The sequence below is a fragment of the Bubalus bubalis genome, chromosome 12 (assembly GCF_019923935.1).
Source record: "Bubalus bubalis isolate 160015118507 breed Murrah chromosome 12, NDDB_SH_1, whole genome shotgun sequence".
Lineage (NCBI taxonomy): Eukaryota > Metazoa > Chordata > Mammalia > Artiodactyla > Bovidae > Bubalus > Bubalus bubalis.
In genome coordinates this window covers 73,277,871-73,297,068 of record NC_059168.1, presented here as the reverse complement: position 1 = coordinate 73,297,068, position 19,198 = coordinate 73,277,871, and the positions used below count along the sequence as shown (strand labels likewise).

The window sequence follows — 19,198 nt, the reverse complement described above, 5'->3', positions numbered from 1 at the left end:
GAGATAGAAACCCAGAACCTCTAACTACTGGTCGATTATACCACCTTTCTAGATGTGAAGACAATAGGATAATGTTTCGGCCTATGGTCTGTAGGGAAGATTTATAAATGACAAATTAAAACCATAAATCTAAAACTTTAATGCACCAAAAGATACTTTTTAAGTTTTAAAAGAGGGACATCCCTAGTGGTCCAATCGCTAAAACTCTGAGCTCCCAATGCAGGAGGCCCAGGTTCGATCCTGAGTCAGGGATCTAAGTCCCACATGCTGCAACTAAGAGTCTGCATGCCCAAACTAAAACCAGCACAGCCAAACACACATTTTTTAAATTTTTTAAAGAAAAGCCACAAACTGGAAAAAGAAATTTGAAGCCATTTATGTGAAATATTAGCATCAAAAATGTATTTTAAAATTAGAAATCAATATGAAAAAAGACAATCAGCACAACAGAAGAACAAGTAAATGATGAAAACAAGCAAATCACAGAAGAGGAAAACTCAAGAGCCAATTAAAAACACAGAGCAATGTTCACACTCACTAGTAATCAGGAAAACATGTAAGATTAATATAAAAAATATAAAAATAAGATTGCATGGTATATCCAGCAGATTTGCAAAATTATAAAGTCTAAAACACTAAGGGTTGACAAGGCAGGGAAGGGCCAGAAGTCACACATCACTAGTGTGAATGTTAATTGGGAAGCCACTTCAGAGTGGAATCTAGCAATTACCACAAAGGTTGAAGATGCGCATGGCACGCATACCAGCGGGTTGCTCCAAGTACACACTATAAAAGACATGCGCTGTGCACACAGACATGACAAGAATATTCAAAACAACATTTTCTGTAACAGCAAGGAAAAAAAACCAGAGCACATTAATTATCAATCCACAGGAAAACATAAAAATAAACTGTGATATAGCCCAATAACAGAATCCTGTACAGCCAAGAAAACGAATCCACCAGAGCTACATATGGGCTTCCCTGATGGCTCAGCTGGTAAAGAATCCACCTGCAATGCAGGAGACCCCAGTTTGATTCCTGGGTCAGGACGATCCGCTGGAGAAGGGATAGGCTACCTACTCCAGTATTCTTGGGCTTTCCTTGTGGCTCAGCTGGTAAAGAATTCGTCTGCAATGTGGGAGACCTGGGTTCAATCCCTGGGTTGGGAAGATCCCCTGGAGAAGGGAAAGGCTGCCCAGTATTCTGGCCTGGAGAATTCCATGGACACAGTCTATGGGGTTGCAAAGAGCTGCACACGACTGAGCGACTTTCACTTTCAGAGCTACATATAGTCCATATGGATGGGTCTCAAAATACTCAAAGAAAAAAAAGCTACAAAAAGATATAATTAATACCGTTAATATAGAGAGTTTTTTTAATGCAAAACAGTAATATACATTTTAGGGCTATTTATATATGTAATGAAAGTATGAAAATATGTACAGGAATGAAAAGCATCAAACACAGAACAGTGATTCCCTCAGAAGGGGAGGAAAATACAACTGGGAAGGAGTGGAGGTTCAACTTTAAAAGGAGCCTATTTTCTTTCTTAAGTGGTGTGTACACAGGTATTCACTATTTTTATTCTCTATACCTCTTTGAGGGCCAATATTTCACAATATTTAAAAAGTTAAAGGAAAATAAACTCAAGGTCCAAAAATAATTTACTCGGGAGACCACATGCTTAACCATGATACTATTTATCCTATTTTTGTTTGCACAGTTTAAAAAGGTTTAATCTCTATAAGAAACTGCTCAAGAACATGAAAAACATCACACTGGTAAAAAAGCAACAAAGTACCTGGCTAAACCACGGCAACCACATTAGAGACACAAAGTGGTCATATCACCATGCTCAGGGATCATTTGGGTAAGTCAAAAACAAAGCCCAAGTTGAACTTGGAACATACAAGTCTGGTTTAGAGACAGCATGTAGAAAGAACATGGGCTTTAAAGTCGGGCCTGGTTCAAATATGACCCCTATCACTAATTAGCTGTGCTGCCCTAAACAAGTTGTAACTTCTCTGAGCTCTTTTTCCCCACCCAAACATTGCAGATGTTTCCACAGTTGTAAAGTTTAAAGTGTAGCCATTATCTTGAAAATCTCTTGACATACAGTAGCCTGTATGTCAGTAGTTGTTATTAGTTGCAGAAGAAAGTCTCTCTCTAGCAAGTAGAGACAGAGCAAGCAGAGATTAAAAAAAAAAAAAAAAAAAAAACTTAGTCTAGAAAAAGAAACCAGGAAGAAGCTGGAATGGTTAGGGGCTAAAAAAAAAGTCCTTAGAGAGTCCCAAAAGTTACCCCCACAAAAAAAAAATTTTTTTTTTTACTGTACACTATTTGATCATAGTGAGGCTTAGTTACAGGAATATTTAGTCCAAACCTAATTATTGCTGAAATGCTGCAATATAACATACAATATAGCTTATATATAATATTATTAATAGGCTTCCCAGGTGGCTCAGTGGTAAAGAATGCCAATGCAGGAGATACACGCTTGATCCCTAGGTTGAGAAGATTCCCTGGAAAAGGAAATGGCAACCCATGCCAGTATTCTTGCCTGGGAAATCCCATGAACAGAGGAGCCTGGTGGCCTACAATCCATGGGGTTGCAAAAGAGTTGGACTTAGAAACAATAACAATATTGTTAATACGTAAAAACTAAAGATCAAAATGTATTTTCTTTAAAAGTTCATTTAATGTTAAAAACACATTAACAAGTAAATCATACAATATATCTGTTTCTCTCAGTTATCTACAACTCAGAAAGGTCTGTCCTACTGTTAACATACTAAAGAGAAAACAATGATAATTTCAACAAATGCCCAAAAAGCCCTCAATAAAACTCAACACCCACTAAAAATATAAACCTAGAAGGAAACTTCCTTAAATTGACAAAAGACATCTACCAGAAACCTTTAGTAAGTATCATATCTAATAGTGAAACACTGGAAGCATTTCCATTCAGGAAAAAGACTAAAATGCCCGTTATCATTGGGCATTCAACTTTTCCTATTCAACCGTTGCTCTGGAGGGTCTAGGCATTGCAATAACACAAGAAACAAGATAAGTGGCATAAAGCTTAGTAAGACGCCTCATCAGTTAAGCCTTCCAGTCAAAGCAGCACAGTAAATAAACACTTGACTGTATCCCCTTTGCTCCAAATACACTGTAAAAGATATTTTTTAATATATTTATAAGCTACTAAAAAGGCTCAAAAACAAGATAAGCCTCCACCTGGAGCAGAAACAGAACAGATACACAAAACTGTGAGCCAGACCAAAGCTACAGGTTTGCTGGACTCTTGAGTCTGGAACAAGTGTAGACTTGCTGCAAGGCCACAGTGACACAGAGCCAAAGAGCTGCAGAGACAGGGGACACTTGAGCCAGATTCACTGTTCAAAGTCAAGGATGAGGCTAGAGCTCAAAGGAAGCTAAAAAATGTCACTGTCGGTCTCTGCCTAGAACTATGGCTTATGTGGCCATAGTTTATCTTCTCGCCTTTCAGAGCCCAGAAAGGCGAGAAGATAAAAACACAGCCTTGCGACCAGGAATTGAACCAAGACATTTACACACACTGTGAGTGGATCTAAAATAGCCCAAATTACCTCAAAGAGCAGGACTCGGACCATTACCAGATCTGATTTCTTGGCCAGAGTCCAGTCAATCAATAGAAGCACTTGAAATATCACCAGAGAAGGGTGACCACAGAACTAAGAGAAACAAAATCAGCAGTTCTCCTCCTTTTTTTTTTTGAGTCTGCAAATCAAAACTTCAAAATATATAGAAATATAATGCTAAGAAAGACAGCCCATAAAAGCAACAATGAGAATATAAATCCATAAATCCATACCAGATGAAGTTTAATTTTACAGAACTGTCTGACAAAGACTTATTTTTGTAAGTACATTTAGGGTGCAAGGATATATGCTTTTTAAATTATTGGGAGTGAAAAACTGGACAGCCACTTTGGAAGACAGGCAGTTTCTTACAAAGCTAAACATACCATCCAGCAATCCTGCTTCTAGGTATTTACTCAAGAAAGCTGAAAACCATGTCCACACAAAAACCTGCACATGAATATTTATAGAAGCTTTATTCATAACTGCCAAAAGCTAGAAGTAACCAACATGTCCCTCAACAGATGAATGGATAAACAAAACTGTGGTACTTTTCATACAATGAATTATTATTCAGCAATAAAAAGAAAGACACTATCAGGCCAAGAAAAGACACAGAGGAAACTTAAAAGCATAATGCTAAGTGAAAGAGACCAGTCTGAAAGGCTACAATACTATATGATCCAAACTATATGACATTCTGGAAAAGAGAAAACTATAGGCACAGTAAAATGATCAGTGGCTACCAGGAGCTCAGAAGAAGGGAAGGAGGAATGAATGGGTGGAATACAGGGGATGTGGGGGCAGTGAAATTATTCTGTGTGATACTACAATATTTCATGAAATGTCATGTGATAACATTTTGCATTTGTCAAACCGCAGAGAACTGCACAACACAAAAGAGAACTCTAGTATAAAAATGAACTTAAGTTAATAATAATGTATCATATTTATCCACCAGTTGTCACAAATATTGTCACAAATATAGTAAAAAATGTTGTATGATTTCTACCTCTAGTAGTCAAGTTCACAGAGACAAAAAGCAGAATGGTGGTTGCCAGGGGCTGGAGGGAGAAAAGAATGGGAAGTTAGTGCTTAATGGATACAGAGTTTCAGTTGAGAAAGATAAAAATGGAAATGGAAATCCATTCTGCAAATGGAGAGTGATGGTTATACAACAATGAAAATGTACTTAATGCCACAGAACTGTACAATTAACAATGATTAAAATAGTAAATTTTATGTTATGCATATTTTACCACAATAAAAAAAAATATGAGAGGAACTTCCCTGGTGGTCCAGTGGCTAAGACTCGGCACTCCCAATGCAAGGGGCCTGGGTTCAATCCCTGGTCAGGGAACTAGATCGCACGTGTCACAACTAAGACCTGGCACAGCTAAATAAATAATTAAAAAAATAAAAATGAGAAAAAGTGTTGAAAAAGTGGTTATCCAAATTGAAAAAAAAATCATATCACTCCATTATTCCATATAGGAACACCACACAGAAAGCAAAACTTTTTTCAAATTTTTTTTAATTTTAGAAGAAAATAAATTTTTTCAAAAAAATTTTTTTAATTTTAGAAGAAAATACAGATATATCTAATTCATACCCTGGGGCAGAGAAAATTACTTAAACTAGACAGGGAAACAAACTTTTTTTTTTTATTTAATGGAAATTTTTTCATAAACACATTAAAATGTAAAACTTGTAAACAACAAAAGACATTGTTAACATGCCTCTGACTTGCAGGATGGACTGGGAACACATACACCTATGAATTAGTATCCAAAGTAACCTAACTGTCCCACAGCGAGCAAAGGACACATAAACAGTGACTTAAGTCTACAACAGAACACTACTCAGCATTTAAAAATAAATGAACCAGAGCTTCACGTGGCAACATGGTTAAATCTCCATCAATTAATTTAAAGCATATACTCCTCTGACCCAGCAATTCTACTTTTCACTCACTACAACAATGTGTAAAATGGCAAACAGCTGTAATGGCCATTAATGAGCAGAGGATTAAATAAACTATTGTACAATATATACTACATACGGGATTGTGTAGGAATCAAGAAGAATCAGGTAGATCTTTGTGTTCCATCATGGAAAGATCTCAGGCATTCTGTTAGAATGTTGCAGACCAGTGTGTACAGTATCATGTCATTAATGTGGGTGTGGGGGGAAGCCTATTTTTATTACCTATATGTAGATGATAATACATAGGGAAAGGTCTGGAAGGATCACAACAAACTGCTAACTGCAGTTTCAGTGGAGAAGCGAGTGGGTCAAGGGGGGTTTTCTTCTGTATGTACTGTTTGAGCCTTTTATGAGACAGTGTGCATTCATCAGCCATTTGCACAGCTGCAGGACACAGCTCCAGGCTGCAGGACGAAACCCCAGGAACTGCCACTCACAGGGATTCCTGTGTGAATGGCAACCCCTAAAACCCAGCAGTATACTTCCTGCATCAATGCCACGGCCCTGATGCTTGTGTAACTAGAAATAAATAAAGTAAGAGGAAATGAGGGTATTGCAAACCAGCATGAGGGAGTTTCTGGAGTGATGTAAATTTCTTTATCTTTGTTGGCATAGTGGTTACAAAGTAGACAGTCCCCAACTTATGATCATTTGACTTATGATTTTTGACTTCATCATGCTGCAAAAGCAATACGCATTCATTGAAACTACTTCAAATCTGAATTTTGACCCTTTCCCTGGCTAGCAATATGCAGTATGATACTCGTGACACTGGGCTCCTGGACAGCCACAAGATCACCAGGATAAACAGCTGAGACACTTACAACCACTCTGCTTTTCACTTTCAGTACAGTTTCAGTAAATTACGTGAAACATTCAACACTTTATTATAACACAGGCATTGTGTTTTAGATGATTTTGCCCAACTGTAGGTTAATGTAAGTGTTCTGAGCATGTTTAAGGTAGGCTAGCTTAAGCTATGATGTTTGGCAGATGGGGTGTATTAAATGCATTTTTAACCTACTGTACTTTCAATTTACAGTGGGTTTATCAGACATAACCCCATCAGAAGCTGAGGAAGATGTGTATATACATTTTTCAAACTCCACCAACTCTGCACAGGACATCTGTGCAAACATCAATAAAGGTGATTTAGAAATAAATGGCAACCCACTCCAGTAATCTTGCCTGGAGAATTCCATGGACAGAGGAGCCTGGCAGGCTACAGTCCATGGGGTCGCAAAGAGTCAGACATGACTGAGCGACGAACACTTCTACTTCTAAATATAAACTAAGTATATAAATAAATAAAACACAATATTACTGAGAAAACGGAGAACAAGGCATCCTAAAGTACAGCACTGAGCCCCCCCCCAAAAGAAGAACTAGTGGACACCTGACGGTTGCACTCTTAATTAAGTGCACCGTCCTAAACTAAAGAGAAATTGACTTAGTTCTTCAAGGCTTACCACACAAGGCCAAATTTGAATTAATATTTTATTTTTATACAAGGAAACATAGGTCCTAAGAGATTTAAAGATATAAAGTAAGCGCTTTAAACCAATTCCATTGGTTTTAAATCTGACTTCCTAAGTAGAAATTTTCTCTCTCACTCATAGTGGACACTCAAAAGTCCTGCCAACACTACTCTGACTACACAACCGCCTTCAAAGGTAATTCCACTGATGTATGATAAAAATCCTCCCAGAACTCATAAAAGGTCAAGTTTTAGTTTGGCAGACAAAGTAACCCAACAGGCACTGCAACCCAGGCAACTGAAACAGCGGCCTGGAGCTTGAGTCCAGAAATTCAATGAAGGTAGGAAAAAACACAGAGTTCCAGCCCTCATGGAAGAGCAGAGTCACATTCTCTGACCACAGATCTAAGATGCAAGAGCCAAGATAAAAATGAAAGCATGCTCTCTGGACAGACGTTCTCCCCTTCCTCAAGCGACAGAAGAGAGAAGGGCCAGGATGGGATGGTTTGAAGCAATGACCCCAGGAGTAAGCTCCTGGCAGTCAACACAGAATAAAGTTGTGAAAGTGGCAGCACAGCCACAAGATACGACAACTCTTAGCCCAAACCGAAGAACCTCTTACAGGGCAGAAAAGAGAGAGGAAACTTGAGGGACAAGGGAAGTCCATCAGCATCCCTAACATCACATTGATCAACAGTGCTCCACATAAAATAGAGCAAAACCTTGCTTGCTCCATTCATTTATGCAGTATGCAGGTATTCAGTGCCTGCTGCTTGGGAAGAAAGGGAACTTCCTCTTTCCAATTTCCTTTTTTCCTTCTCTCTCTTTAAATGTTACACAGAAGTGTCTATAAAGCTCTCCCAAATACCTCCCACAAGCTTCCTTGACCCTCCTGCTTTAATCCTCAAACCAAGCAATTTTATGGCTCCAATTTCCCAATACTACTGGGAAGAAGACAAAGTCAAAGAGACAAAATTCAAAGCTGCTTTGTATTTCTTACGCAAACCTTTACAACCAAACTGTCAGCACCTAAGTAGCAAATGATGGTTGTGCTTTACCCAATTGTGACCCCAGTGCTGACTACGGTTCTCTACCCAAGGTAGTTAACCAACAAACTGTTTGCTGAGGCTGCTGGAAGGTCTTCCTAATCCCAAGGCCTGGCACAGCAATTTAACAGCAAGCATTCGTTAGTTGCATCCTTCCTCCTCTCAGGACACTTTCCTTAAAAGGGTGACCTCGGTGCACAGGGTCACAGCTAGGCGCCTCGGGAAATAGTGTTTGGGGATGATCTGAAACAAATTCCCTTCCCTCTGCCAGGGCCTGCCTGCCTCACCTGCCCTCTGCCAGGACCTGCCTCCTTCGCCCCCTTCAACACCTAAAGCAGAGCCTCCTTCCACCAAGCCGGGCTCGGGCAGCATCACCCTGTGCCCGCACCCCGGCTCCAAGTCCGCCGGCCAAAGCGAGATCTGAACACCGGAACCCCCTACCCGACCCGCGCGGCTCAGAGGCCGGCAACGCCGGCCCGGGAGTCCGCTCCATCCTCTCCGCTCGCCCCTCCAGGGCCGGGAGCGCGGCGCGGTCTCCGTTCACAGCCCGCGCGGTGCAGCTGCCCCGGATCCCGGCGCGCCGTCTCCCCGCCGCTCCCGGCCCTGCAAACCCCCGCAGGCTCCCGGGGTGCGGGCGCTGCGCGGGCGCCTTCCAGCTCCTTGCGGGCGCGAGGCTCCGGCACCGCGCTCCTCTCCCGCAGCCTGGGGCAGCGGCCGCAAACCCTCGCCGTACTCACTTCCCGGCCGGATCTGGGGGCGTCGAGAAGGTCTCCGGCGACTGCAACCTCCTCCGCCTCCTCCGGCCCGGCCCCCGCGGCTGTGGCGGTGGCGGCGCCCGCTCAGGCCCCGGAGCCGCCCCCGCGGCGAACGTTCTCAGGCACCCGGCTCGCGCCGCTTACCCTCCTGGCACGCGCAGCGAGCCCGCCCCCGGTGCGAGGGCGCGAGGGCGCGAGGGCGCGAGGGCGCGAGGGCGCAGGGCTGGGGGCGGGCACGCGCAGCCTGCGCGAGCGCGCGGCTGGGGGCGGGGCTTCCGCCGCGCCGAGGAGGGGGCGGGCCGGCGGGCTGGGTTCCCTTCGAACCCCGCCCCCTGCGGCCAGGTTCCGGGAGGGCGGGGGAAACTTGCCCCCTGCGGGCTTCTCCTGGGAGCCTGCGGCGGGCGGCGGAGGTGCGTTTCAACTCCACAGGTATGTACCCCGCCACCTGGATGTTCGGCCCGACGTGACTACAAGGTAAAGAATGTGAAGAACCACCCCCATAAATCATTCATCATCCGCGCCTGGAGCAGAAGACACTGCCCTGAGTGGTATTTCCAAATTAATTCAGTTAGCAAACTGTTTACTGAGCACCGACTCCGTGCCTAGCTCTGTAACGCTGTACCAGGTGCTGTGTGGGTACACCGTCACGGTCACGGTCCCCGGTCTCCAGGAGCGCATAACTTAGTGGAAAAGCAGCCGTGTAAACAACCAGGTCTGGTGACCCATGCAAAGCCAGAGCCACTATGAGATGCTGTGGGAGCTCAGAGGAGGAAGATATTACTTCTGCTTGGACGATGCGGAGAGGTTCCTGGAAGAGGTGGCATCTGTGTTCAGCCTGCAAGGAAGAAAAAGAGAGGAGTCCTAGGGGGGGACATCAAAGTTTAGGTAAACAGCTTGCGCAAAGGAACAGAGAGCGACGGAGGTTTACCATCTCTGCATCAGCTTTTTGTTTTAATATACGTTTTTGATAGAATCCTTTCCAAACTACGTGAAACAGGAAATGATGCCACATGGGGAACAGCAAAGCTTTTTTTTTTTTAAGGACTTTTTTAATTGAAAGATAATTGCTTTACAGAATTGTGTTGGTTTCTGCCAAACATTAACATGAATCAGCCATAGGTATACATATGTTCCCTCCCTCTTGAACCTCCCTTCCTACCTCCCTCCCCATAGGATCATTCTTGTCAACATCATTTAAGGCTGAAAACAGCAGTGTCCTTTAAGGACTTTTGATATGTTGGTGGCGGATGTAAATCCGAAAGCTAAGACAGCCCTGTGCTTTGAGTCTGGTTTTTCACTGCCTTTTGGCACCTTATAGTAAAGCAGATTGTGCCGCCTTCTGCTGTGGTCTGCCTGCCTGCCTTTAGAGCATCCTTTTCTTCCTGCTCTCATCTTCCTATTTTTAAACCCCTAAGGTGAAGGAAGTGCTGGTAACCAACTTTGTTAAGGAGAGTAAACATTCCTCAAAAAAAATTGGCATCACCTATCACTCATGAATTTTGTGACTGTTTTGCATGCTTAGAAGACTTTTTCACTTGCATGCAGGGTCTTAACCATGTTCTGAATATGTTAAGATACTCAGGGTTAAGAGACACTGTTTATTCACTTACTACTCACTAAGCATCAACTGTGTGGGAGGCAGTGAAAGGATATAACATTGATTCTGTCCTTTGGAGGAAAGATGTGTAAATGATGTAAAATAAATCTGTAAAAATGTTGCTTGCTGTGTTTGCTATACTTATTGAAACCAAAATAATTTCAGTATGTGGATAGCCATTCTGGAAATTAAACCACTTCAAATATATTCATATTAGCATCTCTCCATCTCAGTTCTGTATTTCATCAATTCTCACATCCTCAGAAACATATTGCAATCTTTCAAACATATGCAATCATCACCCTCACTCTCAAAATTACCAGCCTCTTTTACCTACATGTCCTTTGCTTTCACCATTTATTCATGTTGAAGTTTTTCTTGTCCTAAAGAAAAAGTTAGAAACCTCTGTGACTCTAGATCATACTCCAGTTACTATTCCTTCCCTGTCTTTTCCTTGACAAAAGTCTTAAAAGTAGTTTACACTCATTTCTGCTAACTCAGCTCCTTCTCACTCCCCAGCCTATAATGTGTAGCTTCTGTCCCCACCACATCACTGCACTGCTCTCAGTCAGTAAGCACTGACTTCATCCTCAACGCCCCAGGCCATTTTTGAGTCCTCTATTACTAGAGCTCCTGGTGGCATTTGGTAACACAAGGCATTCCATTCCTTTTGACACCCCCCTGGCCTTTGTAACAAGACTCATCTAATCCCTCTGACTACTCCTCAGTCTCCAAGGTCCTGTTCTCAGCTTTCATCACACCCCGTACAGTGTATTCTCCCTGAGCTGTTGCGTCCACTCTATCTTCATCTGCCACATATATCAGCAGCTCCCAAGTGTGTTAACTAGCTCAGACCACTCACCTGAGTTCTACACACATACAAGTCTACCAGGCATCTCTACCTGGATGTCCTAGAGACACCTCAAGCTCTACTTTTCTAAAAACTGTTAGCGTCAGGACTTCCCTGGTGATCCAGTGGTGGGGAAGGAGGGAGTAGGGTTGCAGGTTTGATCCTTACAGCAAGATCCCACTTGCTGCACAGAGTGGTCAAAAAAATAAAAATGAATAAATAAAACTGTTAGCCTTCCTGTCCACTCAGTTGCCCAGAACCTGGGAGTCATCCTTGAATCTTTACCCCCAACACCACCACACTCAGCTTCCCCAGTGGCTCAGCAGTAAAGAATTCCCCTGCAATGCAGGAGACCCCAGTTCTATCCTTGGGTCAGCAAGATCCCCTGGAGGGGGAAATGGCAACCCACTCAGTATTCTTGCCTGAAAAACCCCACAGACAGAGGAGCTGGGCAGCCCACAATGCAAAGGATGGCAAAGAGTGAGCACACGTATACACCACCACACTCAACAATTCTGTTGTCTCTCCTCATGCATAAATCTAGAATCTGTCCCTCTTAGCCCCTCTTACCTAGACTAATGCAATAGTATCTTATCTTGTCTCCTCCTGCAGTCTTGTTCCTTCTGATCCATTTTCCATACTGCATGTCAGAAAAAAATATTTTTTTTCATTTGCTGCTTGTGGTGTCGTGGCTGGCACATAAGACCTTCCATTTATCTAGCCTTTGTCTTATTTTCCACTCAGTCTCTTGTCGCTTCCTACATACACCCCATCCGAAGCCCTGAAACATTTCCACTTTCCCTATCTCCATACCTCTGTGTTTGTTTCTCTGTCTCTTTGGAATATTCTTTGAATACAATCAAAGAATGTCCAACATATATGTAACTGAAGTTCCACATATGATAAAACTATAAGAAACATTCTGGAAATAAGAAAATACTTAACTTACAAAATGAAAGGGCTCACACGTACTTAGGGAAATGACCACAGAATGATTAATCCTGAGAGCTAGTCTCTTAAAACTATTCATTTTATTCATCTATTTATTTTGGGCTGTACCGGGCCTCCGTTACTGTGAGGGCTTTTCTCTAGTAGTGGTGAGCAGAAGCTACTCTCTAGTTGCAATGCATGGGCTTCTTGTTGCGGTGGCTTCTCTTGTTGGGGAGCACAGGCTCTAGGGTGCATGGGCTTCCGCAGTTGTGGCACGATGGCGCCGTAGTCGCAGCTTGCCGTCTCTAGAACACAAGCTCAACAGTTGTGTCGCACAGCCACAGTTGCTCCATGGCATGTGGAATCTTCCCCGATCAGGGGTCGAATCTGTGTTTTCCGCATTGGCAGGCAGAATCTTCACCACTGAGCCATCAGGAAGTGAAAGTGAAGTTGCTCAGTCGTGTCCGACTCTTTGTGACCCCATGGACTTGAGCCTACCAGGCTCCTCCGTCCATGGGATTTTCCAGGCAAGAGTACTGGAGTGGGTTGCCATTTCCTCTCTTAAAACTATAGACAAACAAATAACAATAATCATCTTCGTGGCTTCCATACAAAAAGTTCAAATTATTTAAAAGTGTAAGAAAATAAGGTTTCAGTACATTAAAGATGACTACATTTTCTGTAACCAGGCTGGCCTAGTGAATTGCTTGACCCACAGAATGTGTGATGTTATGGGACTTCCAAGCCTAGGTCATAAGAAGTCTTGAACAGGCCACCTAGGTCTTTGGGAACACTTGCCCTTGATGACTTGACTCACTATATAAAATATCTAACTCCCTGAGGAGAGGTTCTGAGACTACACAGAGAGGGAGATCTTGCCTGATCCTTGCTGATATGAGTGAGGTCATCATGAATTCTCTGTATGAGCCCAGTCATCAGCTGATATTCACCCAGTCAAATCCTACCTGAATTCCTGACCCCAAAGGTTGTGAAATTATAATCAAAATGGTTCTTTCTTTATGCCTTCCTTTTAGGTAGGTAGTTTGTTAGGGAGTCTGGTAACCAAAATATTTGGCATCAGACTTCTTAACAGCAAAGCAAAGCTATAGTGATGCAGTATTTTCAGTATTTCCTAAAAGCTCAAGGAAAGACAATACCAGCTAAGGAATTTATATCCATCCATCCATGCTGTTTTTAAAGCATCAAAGGCTATAAAAAAAATTTTTTTAATGCAAGAACTGTCCACATAAGCCCATCCTAAGTAGCTACTAGAGCAGGGGTCAGCAAATTTTTTTTCTAAAGCCCCAGATAGTAAATATTTTGAGTTGCAGGCTTAACTATTCAACCCTGCCATTGTAGCACCAAAGCAGCCATAAATAATATGCAAATAAGTGGATGCAGCTATCCCAAATAAACTGGATTAACCAAAATAGGCAACAGACTAGATATGGTCCACAGGTTGCAGTTTGCCACTCCTATACTAGTGGAAAAGAAAGAAAGTTATTTCTCTCTCTCAAAAAAGCACAAGATCTGTGTGATTTAAGAAGATAATGTAAAATGACTAAGTGCGGTTTTCGTATTACTTTGCAAGAATTACCAAAATAAAGTACCACAGACTGACCTAAAGAACAGCAACTTATTTCCTCAGAGTTCTGGAAGCTAGAAGTCCAAGATCAAGGCGTCAGCAGGGTTGATTTCTTCTGAGGCCTCTCTTCTTGGCGTGTAGATGGCCATCTTCTCCCTGTGTCTGCACATGGCCTTCCCTTTGCACTGTGACTGTCTGATTCTAATCTCCTGTTCTTCTAAGGACATCTGTCATATACAAATAGGGTCCACTCTAACGACCTAGTTTTAACTTAATCATCTTTTAAAAGACTATCTCCAATTACCATCACATTCTATGGTACTGCTTAGGACTTCAACAACCTAAATATAAAAACTAAAACTATAAAACACTCAGAAGAAAACGTAAATATAAATCTTTATTATCGTGGGTTTGACAAACCCTTCTTAGATACAATGTCACAAACACAAATGACAAAAGAAAAGACAGATATATACCCCAAATTTAAACCTTCTGTGTGTCAAAGGATGCCATAAAAAAGTTCAAAGGCAGTCTACAGAATGGGAGTAAATATTTCTAAATAATATATATGATAAGGAGCTTATAACCAGAATGTAGGAACAATACAACAACCATAAGACAGATAACTCAATTGAAAAATGGGGAAGGATTTCTTCAAAACATATGTTCAACATGATTAGCTATTAGTGTAATATAAACCAAAGACACAGTGAGATGCTACTTTACCCCCATTTCCAAAATCACAGACGATAACAAGTTTGGTGATGATGTGGAGAAATTGGAAATTTGATGCAGTGTAAGTAGGAATGTAAACAGTGCAATTGCTCTGGAAAACAGCTTGGCAGTTCCTGAAAATGTTAAACATAAAGTTATCATCTAACCCAGCAATTCTACTTCTAGGTATATACCCAAGAGACTTGAATATATATGCCCACACAAAGACCCATACATATACATTGGGTCTTATTCCCAATAGCCAAAAAGTGAAAACAACCCCAAAAGTCTATCAACTGAGACATGGATAAACAAAATACAGTAAATCCATCCATACAGTGGCATATTATTCAACAATAAAAAAAATTAATGGAGTATGTGGTATAACATGGATGAACCTTGAAAACATTATGCCCAGTAAAAGAAGCCAGTTACAGAAGACCACGTAGTATATGCTGCTGTATGTATAAAATGGGGTTGCAAAGAGTCAGACACGACTGAGCTACTGAACTGAACTGAATACAAGAAATGTCCAGAATAGGCAAGCCCATAGAGACAGGAGATTAGTGATTGCCAGAGGCTGGAGGGGTTGAGGTACTGGGAAAGGACTGGTATTGGGTATGGGTTTACTTTTTGAAATGATGGAAATGCTCTAAAGTTGATTGTGGTAACAGTTATACAAGTCCATGAATAAAATAAAACCCACTGAACTGCACACTTTAAACAGATGGATTGAAAGTGAATTATGTCTCAATAAATCTAGTTATTTGAAAAAAAAAGAGTTCTTCAAAAAGAATTTTTTAATTTTATAAATTTTTTTTTATAAAAAGGAATCTTGAAAGACCCAAAAGTATACTCGAACAAGACATCCCTTGGTTTCAGTTAAAATATCTCCTATCATCAAGATGACAGTTCCCCTTATGCTAATTTATGAATTTAACATGCTTCTGCAAAAAATGTACACAAGTTTTTATGCAGCTAGACAAATTGATACCAAAGATCATATGGAAAAAAACACTCAAGAATAGCTAGTAAAACACTGAAAATGAGGAGCTATGATGAGAGGTGGTTAGTCCCAGCAAATACTAAAACATACTACAGAGCCTCCTAAATGCAAACAGTGTGGTTCTGACATATGAATATCAAGACCATTGTAACTGAATGGCGAACAGAAATCAATCCAACAAAAATATAAAAATCCAGTATATGATAACCAGTTAAATGGCAGTGGTGAAAAGGAATTTTTAAATAATGGTGTGGGGACCACTGGATAGACATACACAGCCTCACTCTGTCGGTGAAATTACAGGGAAACAAATATACTAGAGGGCATGAAAAATAGTACAACCCCTGTGGAGGGGTATTCGGCAATATCTACTGGAACATTTGCACATTTACCTTTCAAACTAGCACTCCCACTTCTAGGAATTTATTCTAAAAATGATATCTTCAAAATAATAGGTACTCTTACATATGGAAGCTTCTTCATTGCACCATTAATGGTATTTGCAGGATATTGGAAACTACCTAAATGCCCAAACACAGAAGAAGGGTTGAGCAAACTGTGATACTTACACACAATTGGCTACTGAGAAGCAATGAAGAGTATCTTTATGAATTGATACAAAGTAATTACCAGAGTAGATTATTAAGTTATAAAAACAAAGATCAAAAGCAAATATAGTGTGTGGCCATCTTGTCATTGCTATGTTAATATTGCTGCTGCTGCTGCTGCTAAGTCACTTCAGTTGTGTCCGACTCTGTGCAACCCCATAGATGGCAGCCCACCAGGCTCCCCAGTCCCTGGGATTCTCCAAGCAAGAACACTGGAGTGGGTTGCCATTTCCTTCTCCAATGTATGAAAGTGGAAAGTGAAAAGGGAAAGTGAATTCGCTCAGTCGTGTCCAACTCCTATCGACCCCATGGACTGCAGCCTACCAGGCTCCTCCATCCATGGGATTTTCCAGGCAAGAGTACTGGAGTGGGTTGCCATTGCCTTCTCCCATGTTAATATTATGTACATTCAAATAATAAAAGTAAATCAATAAGAGTAGAGAAAAATTAAAACCTGTAACTAAATGCAAATAGAAAAAAATGAACCCAACTGTATGTCAAGAAGTAAACCAAGGCATTTTGAACATAGTACTTAGATATAAGTTTTAGTCTAATGCAAACAGTAAACTGGAGAAAAAATATTAATATCAGGAAAAGAAGAAACACAATGGATAGTAAATATATTCTAATATTAATTAATAATATTAATTAATAATAATTGATAATGTGGTTATCTTTATTGCTAATATTTACTACTTATATTAGCCAAATATTTAAAATTTAATATCCAGTGTTAAAGCTTTTTTAAGAAATGTAAATTATATGACTTTTATAGAAGATGATTTGGAAATAAATGTCAAAATCTTATAAAATATTGACATTCTTTGAGCCAGAAATCCACATTCTTGCAACTAATTTTATGAAAACTTTCAGTGGATGTGTAATTACATTTATGCATTAAGATATCTTACCAGAGTTAATTCTAAAAATAAGAATTGGGGAGAGGGGGAAAGGAACAGGGCTTTAATTAATTAAATTATGAGATATCCATGAGATAGAAGATAGCACAGCCACTAAAATCACAATGTAAAAGAATATTTCATAACTTGGAAAAGTGTAAGATAGTATGTATACTATGATTAAAATTTTGCTTAAAAATATGTGTGAGACAAACAACCCAATAGAAAAGAGGGCAAAAGTATAAAGCAGACATTTTATAGAGAAGCAAACACATGTGGCAAGTAAACATACGAGAAGATCCTCAATTTCACTAGGATTCAGGAAAATGCAAATTAATGTTCAATGTTGCACAGCTACTAGAAAGGCAAAAGTTTTAAATTCTGACAATTCCAAATGTTGAACAAGTGGTTGATCAGTTGGGAATTCTTACGCACCAATGCTGGGAATGTAAATTGGTGCAGCCATTTGTCAATGCCTCATAATGATGAAATTTTGCATACTTCATATTCAATAATTTCACCCAAAAGGCACTCTTGACATGTGCATGAAGAGGTATGTACAAGGGACTTCCCTTGTGGTCCGGTAGCTAAGACAGCCCACTCCTAAGGCAGGGGGCTGGGTTTGATCCCTGGTCAGGGAACTAGATCCCACATGTTGCAACAAAAACTGAAGGCCCACATGTTACAACTAAGACTTGGCACAGTCAAGTCTTTTTTTTTTAAAAAAAAAAAAAGAGAGGCATGTTCAAGCACTGCTTATAACAGCAAAGTACTAAGAACAAACTAAATGTACAGTAAGAGAAGAATGAATTAATTGTGTATATCTTCACAGTGGAAACATTAAACAACAGTGAAAATGAAAGAATTATACCCACGTAATTAACCTGGTAAAATGACTCACTGCATTTTTTGAGTGAAAAAAAAAGGCAGAGACTTATGATTATAATATGATGCCGTTTTAATACAACATTGTAAATCAACTATACTTCGATGAGTGCTTCGTTGCTCTATCCTGTCTGACTCTTTGCCACCCCTTGGACTGTAGGATTCTCCAGGCAAGAATACAGGAGTGGGTTGCCCTGCCCTCCTCCATGATACTTCTATAAATTTTTTTAAATATGATACCATTTTTCATAATGCTTAAAATCAAGTAGAGCCAAACAATTTGTAAAATTATCCCAAACTTCAAGAAAATAGTTATCCTGTGGGAGGAAATGATAGGCCGAGAGCACTTAGGCAAATGACATCATTGCCAATTACTCATGATGTTTTGTTCTTGGTGTGTTTGTGTTTTGTGTGTGTCAAATATCATATTTTTAAAAGATAAAGGGAAGTAGTTTGTATCTCTTTGTGTGTTGTGCTCCCTAAGTAAAAGAATGGAAGACAGTAAACCAAGATATTAGCAGAGATGATCTCTGGGTGGTCAGCCCAGGAGTGATTTTCATTTTCAAAATGTCTTAAATGAACATGTACTTTTTTGAAAACAGGAAAAAATATTTTTAAAAATCAATGCAAGAACCTATCTCATTTTTATTCTGCAGTCTGAACATCCAAGTCTTAATTTCCCTGATGATAAATGATTCAGGGAAGATATACATAGTGGAATCTCCAAGGTTGTTGGTGACACCAAGTTAGGGCCAGGCAGTGAGCTGACAGTGGCAGGAATAGAGCTGAACAAGGATGTACAGAGCTGCATAGGAGGGTGACACCTGCCAGCTGAGTGTCATTCATGGGCAACAAGAAGGGAATAACAGCTCAACAAAACTAATTTCATGAACCTGAAACTATTCCTTGAAGTCATGAATCTACTGTCCTGCCTCCATCCCACACCCGCACCTGCATGCAGATAAGAATACTAGAAGAAATAAGTATAAGAATGCTGGAAGAAACACAAGCTGGAATCAAGATTGCCGGGAGAAATATCAATAACCTCAGATATGCAGATGACACCACCCTTATGGCAGAAAGTGAAGAGGAACTCAAAAGCCTCTTGATGAAAGTGAAAGAGGAGAGTGAAAAAGTTGGCTTAAAGCTCAACATTCAGAAAATGAAGATCATGGCACCTGGTCCCATCACTTCATGGGAAATAGATGGGGAAACAGTGGAAACAGTGTCAGACTTT

The 19,198-nt window shown here is 40.7% G+C and overlaps 1 protein-coding gene across 1 annotated transcript in view; it reads right to left on the bottom strand.

Moving 5' to 3' along the window:
* Positions 1 to 9,097, bottom strand: part of DTNB (dystrobrevin beta) — a 244,784-nt gene extending 235,687 nt beyond the window's left edge. The window contains exon 1 of the mRNA XM_025261414.3: positions 8,870 to 9,097. The gene's annotated coding sequence lies outside the window, so the exon portion shown is untranslated. The remainder of the gene's footprint in view (positions 1 to 8,869) is intronic.
* Between the last annotated feature and the right edge of the window lie 10,101 nt (positions 9,098 to 19,198).